The sequence below is a fragment of the Pleurodeles waltl genome, chromosome 3_1 (assembly GCF_031143425.1).
Source record: "Pleurodeles waltl isolate 20211129_DDA chromosome 3_1, aPleWal1.hap1.20221129, whole genome shotgun sequence".
NCBI lineage: Eukaryota > Metazoa > Chordata > Amphibia > Caudata > Salamandridae > Pleurodeles > Pleurodeles waltl.
This window is the reverse complement of record NC_090440.1, coordinates 430,649,130-430,661,052: the sequence shown is the minus strand read 5'-3', so window position 1 is coordinate 430,661,052 and position 11,923 is coordinate 430,649,130.

The window sequence follows — 11,923 nt, the reverse complement described above, 5'->3', positions numbered from 1 at the left end:
AATTTAGAGTTTTGCCATTCGGTAGTGTTAAGTACATTAATCACTCTGAATCTATTTCTGTACTTGATGTCCATGATCAACCTTCACACTCATGGTTCCATGAGGAACTAAGTCCAAATCAGTTGTCAATATGTACTTTCTCTTCTTCTAAAATGCCAAACATAACTATTACAAATTCCTGTGCATCTTCTTGAGTATTATGTGTAAACTGTACAAATCCAGTGCATACATCTATAAGTTCTTGAATGTGTGATGCAGAATATGTTTTAATTCTGTCACTGCAGATTCGCTCCAACAAAGCAAATAGTGCACAGCACATGTCTTCTTTTTTCTTTGTTCAATTGCATGAATAATATGAGATAATGTAAACAGTGCATTCAGACTCACCATTGGCTGAGCAGTTGACACCAGAGAGCTTTGATAACTAGTAACCAACCATGGCTCTGTCATTGTCAATGTATTTTTCTTAACAGTTTCATTGTTCTCCTTTTTCCCTTCTTGTCAACAGTACTGCAATCCTTGAAAAGTTTTCACTTCTGGCACATGCTACCTTTTTTAATAAAGTGGATACTGTCCTAAGTGAGGGGCAAAAACACTTCTTATTGGTTGTACTCTTTCACACAACTTGAATCGCCATTTACTTCACTGTCATTAAACTCAGCAAGATACAAACAGGGCAATGTTCTAACTCCCAATAAGGCTACATTTGACATACTTTCCTTAAACACAGCAGTACCAATAAATGCTACATCTACTCTTAAACCCTGAGATCTATGAATAGTCAAAGCATATGCTTGAGAAACTGGGACCTGCTTCATACAATGTGCAAGTCTTTCACAAGCAAAAAACATGCAATGGACCTTCCAATCTGTTTAATGCCATCAACGGGACCAAAATGTATCGCAAAGTATTCAACCTCATTCCTATTAGGAAAGGAAATTAAATGAATTACTTTACCAATATCACCATTAACTATTCCTTACTCAACATTTAAATTTGACATAAAATTCCTCTACAGTTCTTACAAACACTTAAACACTTCTCTAATCGGGCAATCTGGAAACAGATTTCCCCAATAGATCTAATTTTACTTGTTGTTTTTCATTCAGAAGTACTGTCTTACCTTGCTGTTTCAGTTTGTCTATTGTAAGTTGCAAAAGGTCCAGTTTTAGTAATTCTTCATTAAACAGGAACACTCCTGAAGTGTAGGCCTTTCCTACATTAATAAAAGTGAACATTATCTCTGCTGCAGTCTTGTTTGAAGGAAACAGTTTTTGAACAAGTCAACCTTCTAAGGGGCAATTATGGTAAGAATACCTACTCTAATATCCTTAAGAATACTTGCATATTTAATGTCAGATGCTTGTCTCATATTCCTAAGTAGTTATTTGTATTGGACGTTTAGCCAAATGTTTAAGTTTTCAATACTTCTTAAATAATTCAGAGTTTCATCATGGAAAATGTCTTGAACACAGGCTGTCCCTTGACTGGTGTAAGTTCTAGTAGATCGCCAAACACAATCAAGTGCTTTCCTCCAAATAGCACATCATACTATGTCCTTAGAATCTGTTGCATTTTCTTGTGTACAAAGATAAGCATTAAGTTTGAGACCATTCTCACCTCTTGAACAATTAAAAGTGTTAATTTCTTCAGTACTTTTGAGACTTCATGACAAGCTTCAACAGATAACTTTTGGCACTCCAGTCTGTTGTCATGTTCAAAAGGCAGCTTGAGAAGTGGGTGTAAAGTAATTCCTTTAATGTTGTATACAGCTAATCATGTGGGTACCTTTTACTACACACAATAGATTACACTCTGCAGTCTTTCAGAGGAAAGCAGTGAGTACTTCTATTAAAAAATATTTACCGGTGCCAGCTGAATTGCTGACATACCCTAATGTTTTCTTATATGATATGCATGTACACTGTTTCTTCTCATGAAGGAACCCATGCTCAACTCTTTTACTTCCATATATATTTCTTTTTGTTTGTCATTTAGTTGTCCAACTGTTCCAAATCAACACTTTCTTGTCTTGCTTGATGCATTGTGGTCTCCACCTCATTCTTGGCAATGGCAGCTTCATTTTCAATAATTGTTTGTTCCAGAGGACCTTGACTTAGAGGACCTGAACGTGGACTGCTTTGTGAACTCTCCTCAGCTATAGCAACACCAACTGCTTCTTCCTGTTCAATCTCCTCACTTAACATTTTAAAACGTTTTGAAACACTGAACACTGAACGCTGTCCGTCTTAGCATTGAAAGAATCTTCATAGCATTAAAACTCTCTCAGTAATTCTGATTCAGAATACCAAGGCCTGAATAGTTTTAGAGGTGCCAAAAGAAAAGCTGTCTTTTATCAGGAGTTTGGCAGCTAAGGGCCTGATTTGGAACTCAGCGGACGAGTTACTTCATCACAAGGGTGGCGGATATCCCATCTGCTGAAATCTAAATCCCATTATATTCTATGGGATGTAGATTTTGGCGGACAGGCTAGCCATCACCGTTGGGATGGAGTAACCCATCCGCCAATTTCTAAATCAGGTCCTGGGTTTTCTGTGGTTAATTAGACTGCCTTTTGTGTGTTATACAAGACAATCATCATAACCAACTACTGCATACTTTCCTTCATCTACATTTTCTGTTAATTGCTTCTATATCTGTAGTTTTGAAGTGTTTTATAAAAACACACTTTTTCAAGATGTGGACTCTGGACTCCTTCGATAGTAAGTGTCCAACGTAGTTGTTTCACAATGTCGGTACTTTCTGGGTCAAACTCTGTGAGGTACTGAATTTCAGGAAAAGAGTTCAACAGTCTATTTCATGTACTTGCCAGTCCTAGACTTACCCAAACAATTCTTCCTATCTTTGAGTATAAAGTAGCTGATCTCAACAAATCACAGCACTCGTAGAAACTGATTTCCCTGAGTGAAAGCATCTTCGAACTAAAGCTGTACAATTTTTTGGTAAGAGATGTTTCAGCAGATATCTCCTCCCACATCTCCTTCATTTCCGTCTTCTCTGATTTTGTTATGTAGGAAGTCATATACCTAGCAACAGCAATAGAGTTATCGGCAACAAACTGAATATCCATATTGGCAATCTACATTTTGAAAATCGCAGTATTATAGTTATTCATATATTTGGAGGCCTCTGTCCTGCTTGGGCTATATGTATTTTTGGGTGATTTTCGAGTAACTGCATGACTCACTGCAGATAAAAAACTGTTCACTCTCCCTTTGGAAATTACAAATCTTAGAAATCCAAAATGGCACTTTGTGTAAACTGTTCCTTTAGCTCTGTATTTCCACCGACAGTACTTCCAACATCTATGTGTTTGAAAGCACAGAACTTGCTGTTTCAAGCCCTTCTCATCACTGCTTTTGGGATGGCACACGTCACATACTGTTTTATGAAAGAGAGTACAGATTTATGACTGTCTTTTTCGATAATTTTTATGCATCTTTGATCAATAAGAGCATGTGAATATGAGGAGCACCTCTTGTTTGGTACTCTTTATGGCAAAACAAATCAGTAACTTCACCAAGATATGGATTTGATTTGATGAAGATGAAAGACAGCATGGATTGAAACCTGTGATTGAAATACCTACAAACATCAGCAGGGTATAAATAGAAAAGTTCTATTGAGGTCTTCAAATTGATGTCCTTAATGTTTGAGTTTGCTTCTCTCAAAAAGTAAAGTTAGTCAATGCACGCATACTCTACTGTAACATACCAAGTAGGTGCATCTAAGTTTCCCAACATTCATTTCAGTTCACCATGACGACAATACCAATGCTCGTTGGTCCCAGGTTGGCATCCCAATATGTTAACTAAATTGTATTCCACCTTTTCATCCTGCCCATGAACTTTCTCATCAAATTTTTTTGCAGACTGATTTTGTAGATTAACTCCTGTCCCAAGAATGTGGTTTACAGCATATAATAGTCCCGATAAATCACACTCAAATAACAGATAGCACGTATATAGGATACATTGATGAAATCTAGGGTCCTCTGAATATAACTTTGTTGACCTGTACTCAGCTACTGGCATTTGCACATGGCAGTCATCATTCTGGCCATCTATCCAGTTTGAAATAGTTGTGGAAAATAATGAGCCACTAAATTTTTGTACCACACACTCATTGGAGCTCCTTTTGCTTGTTTTATTTGAATGAAATCAATAGCATCACCAATAAGTTATTTTGAATGGAGTGGATGGATACTATATTTGTGAGAAGGTGCCTCATTTGACATGGTTAACCCACACTTTTGTGGTTTTGAACTGTAAGTGCCCTGGGCCCCTCCTAAATAGGTTCCCAAGGCCTGGTCTCTTTCCCCAAAAAGTGTACTGTGATTGTCACTTTAGCTGCCCTTGTACGTCCCTAGTAAATGGTACCCCTGGTACCTAGGTCATGGTACTGAAGAGGGCCCAATTGGCCACTCTGAGAGGTCCCAGACCAGCCTCATGCAAACTGCCATTGTGAGTTGCATGACAAGGTGCCCCCTAAATTGCAAACTTGACATGGCACTCACCCTGGGTACCATGTCCACTAACACTGCATAAAATATAGATAAGAAACCCCTCTAGCAAGCCTTACAGCCCTAAAGCAGGGTCTTCTATAATGCATGTGAGGGCATATGTGCATGAGCAGATATGTCCATACTGTGTCTTTGCTAAATCTTAGACATAGTAAGTGTAAAGGGAAGCCATAGTAAATGCATGTGCTGGACACTGGTCACTATGAGTTCCCCAGCTCCATGATAGCTTCTCTGAGCCTTCAGTTGTTTGCTATCAAATGACTCAGAATAATGAATCCACACTGATCTATTATAAAATGTACCCACAGGATACTTTAGATGTGCCCCCTGCAAAGCCTAACAGCCCTGGCATGGTTGCTGACTGGTCCTAGCTAGCCTGCCACCACCAGACATGATTCTGAACTCCTGAGGTGAAAGTCTATACTGTGAGTATAACACATGTTTAGCACAACTCCTAGATTAGCTTAACTGCTCACCCACAATACTACAAAAATAGAGCATATGGTGATCTATTTGTACTTCTGGATACCAAGGTGGGGCTTCTTGGACTCTTTGCACAGTGCATATTATTTTCTTACACAATACAGAGAGCCATCCTCCTACATTTGGTGGGTCAGCGGTGGGCTCAAAGACTTTGCATTTGCTGATACCATTCTGCCAAAAAGTGATCACATGAATAACTCTAAAGTCTTCTGTAGCTTGACGATATTTTTCAATTGGACTATATTTCCAAATTTCTAAAATTAACTGCTAGGGCCCTGATTAGGTCCCTGAAATAGTAGTTAAAAGGTTGGAAAACTTTACTTTAGTTAGGACTTAGAAAAGGTTTTTAACAGTTGTTAAAAAGGTCCCAATTTTAGTAATCTAAAATGTTAGATGCGGAGAACCAGGATCTGGCGCTTTACCTCACCCCTTACATGGAGTATAACTATTCCCAGCTAAGGGCTCTATGTAAAGCATACCAAATTTAAACTGGAGCTCATGCTGCCACTGAAAAACATAGAAAGCATGTGGCAGCATATGAAAAAGAAAATCCAGTGGATGAAAGCGATTCCACTGAGAATCAAGAAAACTCAAATGAAGATGTGAGATCCTCTGTCTCAGAATTAGGTTCCTCTCAGAGGAGGATTTGGCTCTAGAAAGAATGACCAAAAGATTGGCTCTAGATGCCAACTTTTGAAAATAGAAATTAAAAGAAAAGAGTTGGGCTTAGGACCCATCTCTGGTGACAGTGTACAAATAACTAAGGAGAAAGAGAAATATTTTAACCTAAAACTCCCCAAAGGAGTTGTCCCCCTTACACAGAAGGTGATGACATCATCAAATGGTTTTCTGAGATGAGAGAGCCTGCATAGCCAGGGAAGTAGACAGGGAACATTGGGGCTCTCTCTTGTGGGAACTGTTCTCAGGTAAATGCAGGGATAGATTCCTGATATTGAATGAGGCAGATGTTAAGTCTTATGATATCGTGAAGACTGCCCTATTTGAGGGCGTTGGACTTACCAGTGAAGAATACACAATACAATTCAGGGAGACAAAAACCCAGAGTCAGTCTTGGGTAGAATTTGTGGATTTTTCAGTAAAAATGCTGTGTGGCTGGTTAGAAGGTAACAAAATACAAGATTGTGATTGGCTTTACAATTTAATCATAAAAAAGCATCTATTGAGTAATTGTTACATTGAGAAACTACGCCCGTTTCTTGTAGACCTAGGTCCACTTTCTCCTCTAGAGTTGGGGGAGAAGACTGACCACTGGGTCAAAACAAGGGTGACCAAGACTGCAACTGGTGGGGGAGACCATAAGAAAGAGGCAAAAAGTCCCCCCATGGTAAAGATGGGAACCAAAATAAAGAGATGTAATCAGGTGCCCAAAAACCTGCTCAGGAGGGAGAGCTCCAAGACTCCTCACAGTCTAAGGGTGGGTACAAAGGTAGGCACTTTGATCCTAAGAAGGCTTGGTGCCATGATTGCAAAAATAAAGGATACCAAACTGGATACCCTGGCAGTTTAAATAAAAAGGATGCCTCTAGTCCACCTGTAGTAAATGCAGTTACTAATCTCCAGATGGCATCTCAGCTGTGGTCTGACTATGTCCGTGAATCCATTGAGGCAACATTAGTCACTGAGGGAGGGGTGGACTTATCTGGCCCACTAAAATGCAAAAGTACAGGCAGCACCCCTTGATTAATAGGACTAGAGTAGAAAATGTGAGAGACACTGGTGGCCCAGCAATTGTTTTCTTCAGATCAGTATCTGATTTGGAAGACTTATCCTGTCACCAATGCAGACAGTGTCACAAAGATCCATCCTACGGCTATGGTATCTTTGGACTGAGGAGAGTAGTTGGACAGAAAGAAGTGGCCATGTCCCCATCCATCCCTGTAGACTGTCTGCTTGGAAATGACCAGGAGAATTCCCCTTGGGCTGAAGTAGAGCTGAGGTCCTATGCAGAAATGCTTGGGATCAGAGAATAGGGTAGTGTGAAAACCAGAGCACAGAGCAAACTCCAAAGTGAACAAGAGGTGTTGGATCCTGGAAGAATGGACTAACCCTCCAAGAGAAAAGTTGAGAGGATTAGGGGACCAGCTTCTACACAGATTCTAAGTCAGAACCCTCTTCCCAGGAAAAGGACTTGTTAGCCCCAGAGGAGACAGAGTCTGCAGAGCTTGGGCCTTACCACCCAGAGCTCTTATACCCAGGGAGACCCTCTAGGAAAGATCTGTGCCAGGGACAGAAAAACCTGTCCCACTCTTGAAAGCCTGCGGCAGCAAGCTGCACAGGAAGAACGGGGTAATGTCAGTGGTATCCACAGATGGACACCTGGATACTGAGGCCAGAGACACCAAAAGCCTGGTGCAACCAGGAGGGTGGTAGTACCTCAGCAATACAGGGAGTTTCTTCTCTCTCTAGCCCATGACATTCCCCTAGCTGGGTACCTGGGGGAAAACAGAACCTGGAGTAGGTTAGTGAATCACTTGGGATGTTCCAAAAAGTGAAGGACTTTTGCCAGGCCTGGGTCTCCAGTCAAGTCAGTGGCAAGGCCTGTGTCTCCTGTCAAGCCAGTGGCAAGGCAGGAGGCCAAATAAAGGCCCCCTTAATCCCTCTACTTGTGGTTGGGGTGTCCTTTGAAAGGGCATGGGTTGATATTGTTCACCCCCTTGACCCTCAAACAGCGTCAGGAAATAGATATATCCTAGCGGTAGTGGTTCATCCTACCAGATATCCTGAATCTACTCCTCTTAGGACCATCACTGCCCCTGCAGTGACCAAGGCTGTCCTGGGTATTTTTATTAGGTGTTGTTTTCCTAAAGAGGTACTACCAGATAGAGGTTCAAACTTTGTCTGTATACTTAAAACACATGTGGCTGGAATGTGGTGTGACTTATAAGTTCACTATGTCATACCATCCAGAGATCGATAGATTAGCTGAACGGTTTAACCAAACATTGAAAGGCATGATTGGAGGACTCCATGAAACGTTCAGAAGGAGATGAGATGTCTTACTTCCATGTCTGCTTTTCACCTACACAGAAGTGCCACAGAAGGGAGTAGGATTTTGTCCCTTTGGACTTTTGTTTTGGGCATCCTGTAGAGGAAGGCTGGGAGAGGCCTCTCAAAGATACCAAACAAGACATTGTGAATTATGTGCTTGTCTATTGTTCCTCGAAGGCTGAGTACATGGAGAAAGCAAGCAAAAATGTTCAGGCCAGTCAGGAGCTCCAGAAGCACTGGTATGACCAGAAAGCTACTATGGTGGAATTCCATCCAGGGCAGAAGGTATGGGTGTTGGAGCTTGCGGCTCTTAGGGTTCTCCAGGATAAGAGGTCTGGGCCATAACCTATCCTTGAAAGAAAGGTGAGGTCACCTACTTAGCTGACCTTGGCAATTGCAAGAAACCCAAAATGATAATTCATTTCAACTGCCTGAAGTCCTATTTCGACTGAGCTCAGGTGACCATGCTCGTGGTTACAGATGAGGGACAGGTAGGAAGGTAGAAAAATATTTTAAAGGTAAATAAAAACCATAAAAACACATCTGAAAGATACAAATACATATAAGCATTGACCTAAAAATATGTACAAACAGTAAAATTTGAGCAGAAATTTAAAGTTAAAACGAGACCTTCGTGATAAAGGCAAGGGAAACCCAAATGCAATTCTGGAACCTAAAAGGCTGTTGATTTAATGAAACAGACAAAATAATAAAAAAACGTCACTATGAGGAAGCTTAAGGCCTACGCATCTTTTTTGGGCAACGCAGCCTATTATCTAAAAGATGCATTCTAGGTATACAAAACCCCTCATCACCAATAACTAATGTCTATGGGATGAATTCTGATGTTGTAGGACTGGACATGAGGGACAGGAAGAAGAGAGTGAACCTCTCCCTGATCTCCACTCCAGCGATCTAACAGATGGTTCTGTTGATGGAGTGACCTTGTCAGAAATCCTCACAGAGCATCAGTAGGCTGATTGCAGGCAAGTCCTCAACCAGTATGCTGAACTCTTTTCTCTGACCACTGGTAGGACAAGCTGGTGTGCCCATAATGTGGACACTGAAGACAGCTTGACTGTCAAAAGTAAAATGCATACATTTAATCAAGATGCTGGAGTTGGGTGTCATTGAACCCTCTGAGAGCCCCTGAGCTAGCCAGTAGTTTTAGTTCCCAAACCTTACTCAAAGGGAGAGAAAAATCAAATGAGGCTCTGTGTGGACTCATAGGGGCCTCACTGCTGTAACACAAAATGATGCACAATTCCAGAAGCTGATGAGCTCATACACAGATTAGGGGCAGCCAAATATCTGAGTACCTTTGATCTTACACCTGAGTATTGGCAGATTGGCCTCACCCCTGGAGCAAAAGAAAGATAAGCATTCTCCATTCCAAGTGGGCACCATCAGCTCACTGTGATGCTTTTTGGGTTAAAGAATGCCCCTGTAACCTTCCAGGTGTTGGTGAACCAAGACCTAGCTGGATTGGAATCCTTTAGTGAAGCATTTCTAGATGATATTGCTGTCTACAGCTCCACCTGGCAGGATCACTTGATTAACCTGGGGAAGGCCCTTGAGGTTCTGCAAAAGGCAGGCATCACTATCAAGACCAGTAAATTCCAGATAGGGCAGGGAAGGGTTGTATAATTGGGCCACCTGGTAGGTGGAGACCAAGTTCAGCCCCTATAGCAGAAGATCAAGACAATTCTGGCTTGGGAAGCTCTAACCACCCAGACTCAAGTCAAGGCATTCCGTGGCTTGACTGTCTACTATAGGAGGTTTGTGGAGGATTATGGCACTATAGTGGCCGTCCTCACAGAACTTACCCCCAAGAAAATACCCAAAAAGGTTAACTGGACAGTGAGTTGTCAAAAGGGGTTTGACAGTCTGAAGGATGCAATGTGCCCTGCCCAAGTCCTGAAAGCTCCAGGTTACTCCAGGCAGTTCATTATCCAAGAAGATGCCTCTGAACTTGGGACAGGCGAAGTCCTAGCCTAGACAAATGATGGGAGACATGACCAGCTTCTTGCTTTTATTAGGAGAAGACTGCTCCCCAGGGAACAAAAATGGAGTGTCATAGAGAAGAAAGCCTTTGCTGTGGTCTGGGCCTTGAAGAAGCTGAGCCCATACCTATTTTGCTCTCACTTCATAGTTCAGACAGACCACATGCCTTTCAGGTGGTTTCAGCAAATGAAAGGTGAAAACCCCAAACTGCTTAGGTGGTTGTATCTCTATAGGGAATGGACTTCAAAGTGGAACACAGACCTGAGGCTGCCCATGCCAATGCAAATGGCCTTTCCAGGTTCTTCCACTTACAGAATGAAGACTCTACTGGGGAAGGGTAGTTTCATCCCATTTCATTTGGGGGAGGGGGTAGTTTGAGAAAGGTTCTCTTTTGACATGGGTAGCCCCTCACGTTTTGCCTGGAAATTGATGTGGTTTCAACCTGTACATGCCCTGGGCCCTGGTAGTCAGGTTCCCAGGGCCAGATCTCTTTCCCCAAAACCATACAAGTTTAGCACTTCAGCCACCTTTGTAAGTCCCTAGTAAGTGGTACCCCTTGTATCTAAAGCATGGGTACTGAAGAGGCACCGCTAGAGCTGCAGCACCAATTGTGCCACTCAGAGAGGCCCCACACCAGCCTCATGCAGTCTGTAATTGCAAGTGCATGGCAAGCTGAATCCAAAGTTGCAAACTCACCAAGAGTGCTATATCCACCAACACTGCAAGCCATATAGGTAAGTCACCCCTCTGGCAGGCCTTACAGCCCTAAGTCAGGGTGCACTATAATGCATGTGAGGCCATATGTGTGCATTAGTAAATATGCCCCTTCTGTGTTTTTCCTATTTCTTAAGACATAGTAAGTGTGCAGGGGAGCCAAAGCAAATGCATGTGCTGGACCCTTGTCATCACGAGTTCCCCAGCTACATGATGGCCTCCCTGAACCCTGGGTTGTTTGGTATCAAACAACTCAGAATAATGAACCAACACTGATGCCAGTGTTGGGTTTATTATATAATATACCCAGAGGGCACCTTAAAGGTGTCCCCTGCAAAATCTAACATCCCTGGCATGGTTGCTGATTGGTCCTAACCAGCATGTCACTACCAGACACAATTCTGGACTCCTGGGATGAAGGCCTGCGCTCTCAGTAACCAGAACACAAAGCCTTCTGGGGCAGAGGTGGCACACCTCCTCCCCCAGACAGACACCCTGCACCAGTGGTCAGGTTTAAAGCCTCTGCTGCCTTTGCAATCTGACTTCTGCCTCTGCTGCTAGCAGCAGATGGCCACCCAGTGGTTTTACCTCCACTTTAGGTGGGAAAACCATCAGGAAACATCGGAAGAATAGAGGAGGAGTGGCCATCCCCGGCCTGCACCACCCCTCAGGCGTGGCAGGCGAGGTGACCACTCCATTTAATTTTCCTCCATCCTGTATGGTGGGAAAATAGCCAACCAGGGTTAGGGATGTGACCCCTTCTCACAGTAGTGGTCATTTAGTAGGTGTAGCCACCCTAAGGTAGGTAGCACATTGGCTACCACCAGGTACCCCGCCCTATCACTCACTAAATGCAGTATTTAAAGGGCATCCCTAGACCAAGACCTCAGATTTGACGGACATAAAGAAGATCAGGACAAAGAAGACCCAAGGCACAAGAACTGAAGCCCAGCTGCAGAAAGAAAAAGGAGCCAAACCCTGCCTGCTCCTCCTAGGAGTTGACCATCAACACTGAGGTGTCGCCTGGAAACCTGAAGGATTCTCAAAAACCCCGAGCACCTCTAGTCTTCAGCAAATTGACAAGAACCTCCCTCAGAGTGAAGGTACCCTTCTCCTGCACCTTGCAGGCAAGGATCCCTCAAAGTCTGGTAAAGTGGCCAGCTGCTGACG